The sequence below is a fragment of the Condylura cristata genome, unplaced genomic scaffold, assembly GCF_000260355.1.
Source record: "Condylura cristata isolate star-nosed mole 26May11 unplaced genomic scaffold, ConCri1.0 scaffold00016, whole genome shotgun sequence".
NCBI classification, from domain to species: Eukaryota; Metazoa; Chordata; class Mammalia; order Eulipotyphla; family Talpidae; genus Condylura; species Condylura cristata.
The window spans coordinates 33,945,629-33,958,071 of NW_004567117.1; the positions used below are offsets into that span (position 1 = coordinate 33,945,629).

The 12,443-nt window shown below is 39.1% G+C and overlaps 1 protein-coding gene across 1 annotated transcript in view; it reads left to right on the forward strand.

The window, feature by feature from the left end:
- The window catches only part of DCC (DCC netrin 1 receptor), a 977,719-nt gene that overhangs the window by 516,420 nt on the left and 448,856 nt on the right, over positions 1–12,443 (forward strand). The gene's annotated exons all lie outside the window — the stretch shown is intronic.

The window sequence follows — 12,443 nt, forward strand, 5'->3', positions numbered from 1 at the left end:
TGAAAGTAAATAACAGAATGCATACAACAGAAAAGTTAAAGATTCCTTATGAATGCATGATTTTTTGCATTATTTTAACTAACCATGTGACCATGTGACTATGTTCTTTTTTTTTTTTAAGATTTATTTATTTGTGCATACAGGGCTGGGGTACAGGCCAGAGGTGCAGGGGCAGTGAGGGGATTCACCAGAGACAGAGTGGGGAGCAGAACAGGCCGACTGATAAAGTACATCGCTGAGGGGAGCAGTGGGCAGGTCAGGAGAGGTCTGTGGCACCATGTGGGTCACCTCCAGGGCGGGATTAAACTTATGCTGAAGTGGCTTTAGCTTCTTAGTTCTGTGCTTTAACCTGCTGTGACACCAGAGAGGGCCCCCAGATTTTCTTTTTTAATTATACTTTGGCCTGTAACTGAGCATAATGTCTTACAAGTCATAGAATATATAGCTGACTTAGCAGTGTTTGGGGAACTGTGGATATTATTTTCTAGCCAAAAAACTCTCTACAAGTTTCTATTGTAGGCTGTTAGGTCATCAGGTATATTTAGTAAATAATTATATGTTTATTCTTTTAGATAATGGAGATATTTATGTCTTTCCAGAGGATCCTATTGAAAACATCCTTAGCTTCCAATTACTGCTGAAAACAAATTACTACATAGTTAGCAGCTTAAAACAATATAATTGTATAGCAAGCCCCTGAATAACATTGTTTTGTTCAACAATTTTATTATAACATTGATGAAAAAAAAAAAAAAAAACCTAAAAACCCTAGCCTATGTTGAATACAGTGTTATTCAAGGGCCTGCTTTTGTTGTATGTCATTCACTTAAAGTTGCACTTTTCAAGAACCTATCTACTATATAAGTGAGGACTTACTCAATAATTTGATCATCCTGGAGGTCAGCTGTGAGAAGTCCATTTCACTAGGCTAAAAGAGGGATGATCAGGGCTACTGATTTTCTGGAGGCTCAAGAGAGAATTTGTTGCTTGTCTTTTCCACCTTCTAGAGGCTGCCTACATTCCTTAGCTAGTGGTTCCTTGCTCCGTCTTCAAAGCCAAGAGTATGTAGCTCTCTCTGATCTGCTTCACACCCCCAGCCACCTCTCTTCCCCATTTCTTCCTTCTTTTTAAGTATCCTGTATCACATTGGTTCCACCTGGAAAGATGGTCCAAGATCATCTGCCCATCTCAAGATTTTTAGTGACATTTACCTAACCTCTACCAGAGGTTAGGACATTAGTACTTGTGATGTCTTTATATGGCAGCTGTTCAACATATCCAGAAGGTAATATTTTAAATCCTGATGTGATCTGTCAAAATGGTTTCAGCAAAGAGTTTTTTAAGGACAAATAAGTTCTTGGTAAACAGATCTGATAGTAGAGATCTAGGTTAGATTGAGAGAAAGAGGCTTTAAGAAAACACGTCTAAATGTTAAAAAAGAAAGAAAGAGAGAGAGAACAAAAAGTCATACAAAAAAGATAGAAGGAAGAGTTCACTCTCAAAAGAAAGTCCACTTGCACATTTCTTTATCAAGGGCAAAGTCCCAAGAAATGTCATGGGCAAAGTTTGATCTTTTCTTTAGATGACGCTGTCTGTATGCCCTGTCTATTTAATGTTTGTGGTATTGTGACCTTGACTTTCACAGTCAGGTGTAAAACTGGGCCCAAAGAAAGGCAATCCCCTCTTCCTCTTTTGCACTACTTTTTCTTCAAAAGAGTAGGTTGTTGTTTCAAACAATACTTTTAGCAATTAGATATAATTTATTAAAAGTTATTTTGAGGCCCTCCCTAATGGCCTGAACATAATACCATTGGGTTAGGATGCAACGGTTAGAATGCATCTCTGTAAGGGAGCTGAAGTTGCTTCAGTGTAAGTTCAATCCCCAGCCCTGGAGGTGATGCACATGTAGCAGTGGACCTCATCTGTCCCGCCTGCTGCTCCCCTCAGCAGTGTACTTGTTGATCTGCCTGTTCTACTTCCCATTCTGTCTCTGCTGAATCCACTCACCACCCCTGCACCTCTAGCCTGTACCCCTGTTCTGTATGCATAAATAAATGAATGTAAAAAAATTTATTTTGAAAAGAACTCTGGAAATAAAGTAACCCATAACTTTACAGAGAAAATAAAGGGTGTTGTAAGAATTTGCTACTTAATTTGGATGAACCCAAACCTTATTTCTTTGCTTCCTGTTTTCTAAATCCATTAACTCCATTTTTTGAGTTAAGATCCCAGTGTAATGTGCAGTTTACCTGTGAGCTGCTTCTTTTTACAAACTAGTTAATCTGTGAGGCAGGGACAATTTTTAGTGCATTCGATAAAAATAGTGCTATGCTCATCTGTCAGAAAGTGGGAGCAGTTTCATCCAGTGTGTTTCTGTCTATTACTAGAGGACTTCACAATACTTGAGACAGATTGCTAGGAGTTGTTTCCAAAATAACCCACACGAAGTTTCCCATATAAACAAGGAGACTTACCTAACCCTTGCCCCTTTATATGATGAAGATATAGTTTGCCCTAAAGCAAAAATGTTGTATGAGTAGCGTGCTGTATATATCCTGCCAATGTGGATGATTCACTTTCTGAAAATAAACAGCAGAGGAGAACATTTATTTATCTTTTTAAACATTCAAGAGAACAACACAAGAAATAGTTTCTGCATTGTTTTTGAACTCTTCAGGCAATGCATGTACTTTGAAGAACTGGCTAATATCCTGAGAAAATCAATTTATTGCCACGCCCGCACGGCCGGGGATACGAGTCTACGCGGGGGACGTCGAGGTTGAAGAGTCAGCACAAGTAGATGGTTGGCAGCAAAACTTTCTCTCTCCCCTATTATCCTTTCCAGCCTCCCTTTTATACCCTTAATCCCAGGATGTTGGCCTGGGGGCAGGAGGAAATCTCCCTCACATGTGCTACTGCGATCAGGGTGGATATTAATCAGTTGCCCAAAGGTTAAGCCTCTCACACAGGTGGCAAGATGTCTTCTTCCTATTATGATGTTGTGCTTAAGCTCCGGGGGTGGTTGAGGAGGCTCATCCCGGCTGGGACCCAACAATTTATTCTCTTGCTTGCCCCAAAGGACTGTCCTTTGCCTACTACTGCCCACTGATTCCTGGGGGCTGACCTGTCAATGCCACATCAGAAAGTGACTGTGCCACCTGGTGTCAGGGTGTTGCCCTGGGTGAGGCAGCAGCAGGAAAATACACAAAGGAGGGTGAAAGAGGGCAGTGGGAGCCTTTCTGTTCCCTGTTGGGCTGCACCCTCCCTCCAAGGGTGCAGCTGTTAATGGGGGCCTTCTTACCAGGGCAGCAGGTGTCACTATGCAGCTTGTTAACTATGCAAAAGGAAACTTTATTCAAGGGGCTTGCAAGGGAGAAAGATTGGGCTCAACTGTGAATACACCAAGGAAAAGCAGGGATTTATAGTTTGGGCACAGGATTGGGGGTGATGGTGGATGGAACATTTCTAAGTAGAAACTTCAGAGTTGATGGGCAATCCTAGCTCAGTTGATCTAAAGGAATCTTCCAACGTGTGAGCAGACATCACCTGGAATGGGGATGAGGTTGAAGGATGAGGAACTGATCAGAGAGGAAGGCTGCTCAGGTCTCGGGGGTGGGAACTTTTAACATGATTTAGGATTCTTGTTGAGCCTGGAAAGTAAAATTTAAAGCACGGCCTTGAATTTAAGTTTGGCTATTTTATTTCAGCACTCTTCTTCCAGTAAACAGAATTCAGACCATTCCATGGTTTTCCTTTTAGAAGCATTTCCTTCTTTGTTTTGTGTCTCTTTTCCACAAGTTGGTGTTTAAGTCTCCTTAAGTTCTGGTGCATTTGTGCTTCCATCTCTGTTTACCTCCTTTTTTTTTTTTTTTTGATTTTTGAGCCTTTTCTGATTTAGTAAATATTTTAAACAACCTTTATTAGTCTATTTACCTACTGATAATTTCAAAATAGTGGATATATTTACGGGATGTATTCCTTAAATAGCAATAGAAAGAAATTTAAGACACTGAAATTTTAGGACTGTATGACTGTGACCACTATTTGATATCTTTTATGATTGTAAAAAGCAGACAGCGTTAATTATGTACAATGTAGTATAATGTGTATATTTATGTCTAGAGCTATTTAATGCATCTATAATTGGATTTGAGTAGATTATATATTTTGTTTTGTCCAATAAGCATGCAATTCTTGGAATTCTTCTTTGTAGAATAGGGTAATAGAATATTGGATATTGGAAACTTGGGAGAGTATACAAAATCATCCCATCATTTATTAGCTAGCTATACTGAAAATCAGGCTAGACTTTGATTAAAAAGTTTGATATTATAAATACTGTAAGTAAAATTTTTAAAGTTAAAAAAGCAGAATATTGTCCTGAGGAGTCAGTAATATTTCAGATTAACTACATTGCAAAGCTTAACGTGTCATGGCAGAAAGTTGTTAAAATGGCAGTCAGTAACTCAGAGGGTGCCAGGCACATTTTCTGCAAGTGATGTAGTTATCAAAGGATGAATTGCAATGCACCAGACAGAGGTTCTGGGAAAGGACCTCGTAGTGCAGGGGCCGAAGCTTAAGAGGACACTCAGCCAACAAGGAGACTTCCTCAAGGACTTGCTGTTCGGGTGTGAGGATGGAGCAGCGTGTCCCCGTGTTGACACCCCTGCTTTGTTCTTCCTTTTACTTCCTAAATAAGCTGCGGGCTCTGGTGTACATACCCCTGACTTCCCTCTGTCCCATCATAGCAAGGAATTCAGAAAACTGTTTTGAATTCGGGAATCACTTTCTCAGCCCGTATCCATCCTCTTGTCAGATCAGAGCGACTAAATTTTTAAAATCCAATAAAATTATTTTGTAAATACAGGTAATAAAGATTCTCTTGCTAGAGGCAATGAAAACCTTTCAGATAAAAATAGATGACTTTTTTATTATAAACATTCAGTGCAGTGTTTGAAGGATACTAAAGTTTTTTGCTGCTTGCTGAAATTCCACTTTATCTAGGAGGCCTGCGTTTGTGCATATTAAACCTGGCAACCCCACATTTTCTTTCTCTCCATGTGAGACTCTGAACCATTCAGTTCATTCTTCTCTCCACTTGTGAGGTGCATTTTTTTTTATTTTTTATTTTTTACTTGCTCCTCTTACCTATCTCTGACAATATTATTCTACTCCTCCCTTCTTCCTCCAGCCACCTAAACCTGATGGTTATTGCTCCGCAGGATTCTATTGTTTGTTTCTGTCTTTATTCCAACAGATTTTTCTATGCATTTAATTCCCTCTCTTGGTTTTAACTACTGTTCACCTAGGGCTCCTAAAACTGTGCTGCCATTTAAGATGTTTTTGACTTCAGACCCATAGCCAATGCCTACTGGATATTTTCTTGTGGTCATTCTACAGGCATCACATACACAAAATAACTGTATCATCTGGACTCAGCACCACCAAGCCAGTCGTCATCATAGAATCCTGGATATCATCAGAGTCTCGTCCTCTTCCCTCTCTTCACCCCCCATTGCCTCTGTGGACCACCTTGTCACAGTTTTCCCTACTAACCTGGCTTCATCTGCCCCTTCTTCTCTATGTTGCTTAGAAGCTCTCCCAACTTCCTTGCTATCTTTCATTCCCTATTTCACAAGCACACAGCACACAGCAGATTTCTCCAGCCTCTGCAGAACACCAGGACTGAATGCATTTGTTTGTTTGTTTGTTTGTTTGTTTGTTTTTGGCTTAATGTTCTTCATGCCTTCTTATTTCTGTAGGGCTGGCTTGGAACTTTATATTTAAAAATGGGTCATCCTTTCCAGAATTGGAAACTTGTCAGCCTCTCTAGGCTTATCTCTGAGGGATAAAAGACACATATGGCGTGGCTCTACATTCCTCGTGCATTGTGTTTGAAGGCATTCAGTGGATGATTGTTTGAGGGAGAGAAATAACTTACAATGAAATCTGTTTGTGAAATTTTCGGGGAAAAGAGCATTTAGGGACTTGGTACAAAATTTTTCAGAAAACATCTAAGGAAGAGCCAGTTTGTTAGGTTTATTTATGAGTATCGATAATGTAGACATTTAAGTGCATATAAATATTAAATGCCCCAATAAGGTATATAACTATATAAATATTTAAATATACATGCTTTGCTATTTGGCATAGTCAAAACATATTGACAGTATGTTTGGAACTTCTGAATAAATAATCACAATTTTTCTAACATTGAATTGTAATCACAAACTACAGTTACATGGGCTACAATTAAACCTTGTTCTTGTTATGTAGTTCAGCGAAGCTTAATATTTTATTTATCTGTTCTAACCATTGGTATTTATGCAGAGACATAGAAATCTGTTTTTAGACTCCAGCTACCCATTCAGTGTCTTAAAACTATTCCATAATATATAAAATCATTTCTAAAGTGAATGTATCAGTGTCACTCACCATCCAATAATTTTAACTCTGTGAGCTTTATCCCAGTAAAAACATATAATGAATTGGTTAGAATATGGTGAAAAGAAATATCCCTTGCCATGCTTCAGCCCTGCTCAGAGCACTGACATCAAATAAACAAGTGTGGCAAATTTAACTTTCCAGAAAATGTGTATGAATGAAAAGAAATTATATATGGAGAGGGGAGAGTGACTTGCCATTAATGAAAGAGTTCCTTTGGCATGCTGCCGACTGAGCACTGGGAGAATGTGTGTTGGGTAACACCATTGCATTTGAAGCCTCCGTAGAATTATTTCTTTTTAGTTAGGAAAAAGTGGAGCTTGGGGTATTATTAGGCAAAATTACAACAGCAATGCACCGCTGTGCAAAGAAACCAGGGCATTTCCTCTAAGCAGCATCTTTAAAAGTCTGGCTTCTAAAACTAATGTTGTGAAGCTTCAGTTCTTTTGAATTGAGACTCCAGGGAATAAGAAGGGGTCATAATTATTAGCTAGGAATTGATGCCGAATTTGTTTATTCACTGATTTCCCACTACTTTCTATAGTATGTAAATGAGATTTTTACTTAGAAAAGGCATTCCCAGTCTGAGACAGATGGCAGCTGTTCAAGCCCAAGGGATAAAGAAAACCAGCCTTTCTTTGGCCTTTCCTTCTCCTTTAGCACAGCTTCCAAGGCCTGTTTGAATCTTCCCAGAACTCCCTGAGCAGGGGCTTTCACATTCTGATGGATCAGTCATCCCATCAGTGCTTACTGCACGGTAGCTCCTTGCTATGATTGGACATTGTGAACTGGGTCCAGAAAATTAGCTTGCTCAGCACCATTGGATCCTGGTCTTTTAGCAATGGCTGTCTAGTTCCTGTGACATCCAAAAGAAATGAACAGTGTCTTTAGAAACCAGTCTGAACATCTTTCCAGAGTCTATGCTACTACCACCAGGTGGGGAAGGACACATACACACACACTTTTCCAGACATCAGGTCAGGGACCATATACTGACTGCATTAGGGAATGAGGAAGACAGGAATGGAGGACTTATTCTGGGAAATGGGTGAGAGGTGGTTTTCAAGTTTCATTCTTCTACCTCTCTCTCCTTTAATCCATTGCATTTTGTAGTATCTGCTTGAAGATCACTCAGCTATCCTGCTCTGGCTTCTCACCTTTGTGAAAACCTTATGCAGAGAGAAGTCAAGCTATCCAGAGCCAAAACCTGGCCGTAGGGATTGGCTATAAGTTGCAATGTCCCCTCATCTTCAATCCAGAGTCTCTTTTCCAAGTATATCAACCCCACCTCCAGTAAACTTTAGCATCTCAGCAAGGCATGACTTCCTCAAGGAGCTCCACAGAAATGCCTGCAGCTCCCTACATCAGAACCCATAACACCCATGCCCCAGTGGAAGGGGAGCTCTTAGACTAATTTGCTTTAAAGTGGTGATCATTGATTTGAAGTTACTATGAATCTCCCTTCAACTATGAAGGGAGAAAACAGGACTATGCAGAAAACAACATGAACATATAGGAACAAACCATGCCCACTGATCCCGTAAAATCATCTTTGTAGACACCTGGGAGAGAAACTAAAGAAGGCTATTTCTATTTTCCTTCAAATTCTAAAGCAGAGGCTGGACCAGAAGAAAGCTTCTGGTCCATAAGTATATAATCTGTTTAATATTTAGTATATTTATTCATGTTCAAATTGAGTTATTGTTTCTTCACAAACACATTGTGCAGTTGGGATGAAACTATATCACATGACACTAACTAAGACACCATTAAGTAGGCATAAATAGACTAAAAATCTTCCTAACCTTAAATGGCCGCTCAATTTTAGAATAAAACAGATCTTCCAGGAGGTAAGTCCTAGTGTGCCCAAACACTTTAAACACACAGCTTTCTCTCACGTTCCTTTTATAAACAGGCTCACTCCTATCTCATTCCATGTACATAGTAGAATGGATATGCCTTCACAGTAAACTGCACATCCACGCATTAACATCCGTGCCTATAGGAATACTGCCACCCTGCTGAAACACCAGCTAAGTCTGTCTGCCTGTGCAGGTTCTCCTCTCCCTTCCAGGTAACTTCCTGTCTGAGCAGCAGCTGCTATCCTTCTCAGTGGTACTTTATGACGCTGTTGAGAAGGAGACAAACTATTTACTTGGAGCTCAGGATTAAGCTTGTATCCATTGCTGCCTGCATTGCCCGCCAGTACATCACTCAATATAGCTTTGAGTGATTCTTCGCCATACATCATGTTCATGTGTGTGCACTGAGCTGTGCAGTATGCAAGCCCAGCATTCCAAACAAAAGGGAAAAATGCAGTCACAGAGGGGTAGTTTTGGTGGCATCGTGGACAGAAAGATCTAACATCTATGCTCTGGTCTGTGTCTTAGCCAGTCTTGATGCTAATAATGTGCTGGACTTAAGAGGTGCTCAGTTAATGTTTATTGAATGGGTAATTGTGTGTTGAATAGAGCCCTTATGTGTTCTTCGATTAGGTCTTTTTCTAGGTCTTCACTATCATGTGGTCTACAAAGGATGAGTTTACAGTAATGGATATTTTTATTGGAAGTTATTAATGTTTAATCATTTAATTAGGGATGTCATAAAACCTTCACCTTAATAATAATGGTAAAGTGTTTTTTTTTTAAGTTAACGTGCATTAGTGAGAATTTTAAAATCACTATTGAAGTTTATTAAGTTTGTACTAAGACTTTCCACATTTTATGCATTTTCACATTCTAGCTTTCAAAAATAGTGCTTTATGTTTTTTTGCTTATCCAGTCATATGCCTTCTGAGGAAGTAGGCTTTTGCTCTTTCTTTCCCATCATATTGTTCTCTAGGTAAAATGCTGCCTTTCTGCACCCAAGTTCCAGTTGCTCTCTGTGAGCAAGCTACAGGTCTTCTTCCCCACATGCTCACAGAGACAGCGGCTTCTGAAGAGGCCTTAGTGACCTGCATTCTGGGAGGTCTGGACAACAGTCTGTGGGATAGAAAAGTTAGTATGAGTTGAGGTGGGGGTGGGCTTGAATTTCAGGACTCTTAACCTATTTTTTTTTAAATAACACATGTTTCTTTGAGTCTTTTTATCTTTTATTTCTGTGACAAATCAAGTGTATTAAAACTCATTGAGTATTGCCTCCCTGTTGAAGCACTGTGCTGTTCATGTGCTGTGTGGCTGTTCTGTGTGTATTTTAATTAAGATGAGCCCTTTTAGGCTAGTGAAATGTATTTTAATAAAAAAATACTTTATATAGAATGGTGTATTATTATATTGTAATTTTTATTTCAATGATTTAATAAAAAATTGGGGTAAAGATAGATTCCCTTAAAGACAGCCTGATACCATGTTTTACTACAGCTTGATAGCCCCATCAGCATCTTTTTAGTCAAATCTGGCAGTACACAAAGGTAGGAATAAAATCATTCTCACATGTTGTAGTGTTGCACAAGAAGGCAGCATGATGTCCTGAAAATCAAGACACCTAGTTCTTTTATCTGTTGCTAGTATTACTGGGAGGAAGACAGTGGTGAAATAGGTCATCATTAAGGTCTATTCCAGCTTTAACAAGCTATTAATGCAACGTTGATTGTCAAACAGAAACTGTGCATCCTGTTGTTTGGAGGAGCCACATTTGCTAGAGCCTGCCCTAAACCACTCTGAATGGTAATAAGTGCCAGGGGACTTGCAGCAAATCAAAACACAAGTGCTGCTAAAATGAATTTATAAGAAAAAGAATGATTATTTTGCTTGAACAGCCACAGGATGGCCTGTAGAATCTAATACAGAGATGCTCGGAGAATAAACACAAACGGTGTTTATTTCAGAGTCCTGAGCCTGCTTTGCAAGGAGAATCCAAGTGATTCAATACGTTCCCCTGTCATTTTCCACTTGCAATGTAGACAACTCATTGTTATTTTTCAATTTTCATTAAAAAAAAAGTTGGTTGTCGTGGACAAACTAAGACTGTCAATAGTATTTACAGGTGGCATCTCAACTTCACATTCAACTTTTAAAAGTAAAATTGACTCCTAATAATTTTGTGTTAGATTATACTTTGCTGTGAGTTATATTAAACATTGACTGCTCCAGACATTTACCCAAGGTATGTGGATATATTTCTGGATTTTATTTCTAGGAATATTCATTGAACATGGTTCTATTCCTTTTCACATTCTACTTGGAAGCAGAGATAGTCTTGGTATTTGTTTTGACTTAACTGTTTCCATTCACTGTCCCTGCACCTCTGGCCTGTACCCTAATTTTGTATGATTAAATTATACATTTTTTAACAGAAATGAGAAGTTCAGGGTCTATTGACAAGTGTTACATCTTTTCACTCTTTGCTATGGTCAACAGATATTGACATGGCTAACTTGCCACATACTATGGAACTATTTCAGTCAGCACAATCTTCACATTTTCTCTGTTGAAATCAGTTCATAGATCTTCTTTCATTAACGAGGAAGCTCAGCACCAAGCAAAAAGAATTTCTTCAACAAGTGGCAAAGGACAGATTCTTGCATGGCATGTGTCTGTAGTGACCCATGAAGAGCTTGAGACTGACTTGCAGCTTGCTGCTACCTTGCATTAGACTGATTCAGAGAAGTACTCACAGGCAACACAGCCAGTCATGCTGGCAGGGACTGGCCTACTATGGAAGGAATGTGAACTGAATTAATAACACTTTGAACTTGAGCAGAAAGAACCTTGGAGGAAAAATGTCTTCCAGTAAAATCCCAAGTGGAGACTTTCTCTCCCCCCACCACACTCCCCACACACACTTAACAGCCTGAGTGGTTGCAAAGGGCAACTTCAACAACTTTCCACAAGCAGCCCAGTCACTGTCAATCTAACTTGAAAAGGAAAGGGGATGTCAGTTCTCCAGAAAGCACACATCCCTTGAGACACAGGCACGGCTTTCGTGTTCAATCACTGTATTTAATTCAATTATCTGCCCCCACCACCTCCAACTGTCTGCCTTACAAGGAAGGTTGGGAGGAGAGTGATGCTTGATGCTTCTGCAAGTCCCAAAAGATGTACATTCTCTATTAGGGAATTCAATAAAGGATGAGCTCTTACTCGCCCAGCTGCTTCCTCTGGGAAGTCGTCATGGGGCTCCAGCTGCCTGCTTCAGGACGATGACCTGGTCTGTGCAATGAATTGATTTTTTTTCAGATTGGTTTCAGCTACTTGTCTTTTTTAAAGGGAGGCCTTATTTCAACTACATTTCAAATGTCATGTTTTGGGATGTGAAGACCACCATAGAATTCTGCTTAATTCAAGAATGGTCAGAGTCCAATTACCCCAGGTTAGAGCTATGTTCGGGTCTCCTGTTTATTTAGCTCCTTTCTCTTCCTGGTCTTCTTGTTTATCCACTGCAAGGAAGGATTCAGATAAATGTCTCTGTAAGAAGTTGAGGAAGAAGGGGAAAAATTATAGTTCCCTCTAGTCACACTGATTTTTTTTTTAAACAATGATTCTCATACAACAATGACATCAAAAATTGTGAGGTTAAAATTGCAATAATCATTATAAAGTAAAATAAGACATCTTTTGAAATTAGAAATTATTGTATATTCTTAACAATAACAACACAATGGATGGCTTCACTTCACTTAATTTAAATAGCCAAAATTGGCTGGTTGGTGAAGAAATTATCTCATTTATCTCATATAGCAGGTAACTCATGAAGTGAAGAAAAAAAATGAATAGTTCTTATCAAAGACATCAGTTGAAAAAAGCTAGGCTACCTTGATTTTTTTCATCAGTAAGCAAGAAACTTTCTAATTGTTTGAATGCATATGCATTGTTGTTATTTTTCATTAAATAGGCTAATAATGCCTGTGAAGATACATTTAAAAGTCAGTGTTTTCCAAACTTGAAAATGTGCATAATCTCTTTAAGTAAAGAAATTCTCAGATCATCATTAACATATGCTCTCAGTTTGAGAACTATTGGCTAAGGAGTCTTACGTCTTAGGTCATTAAACATTTTTTT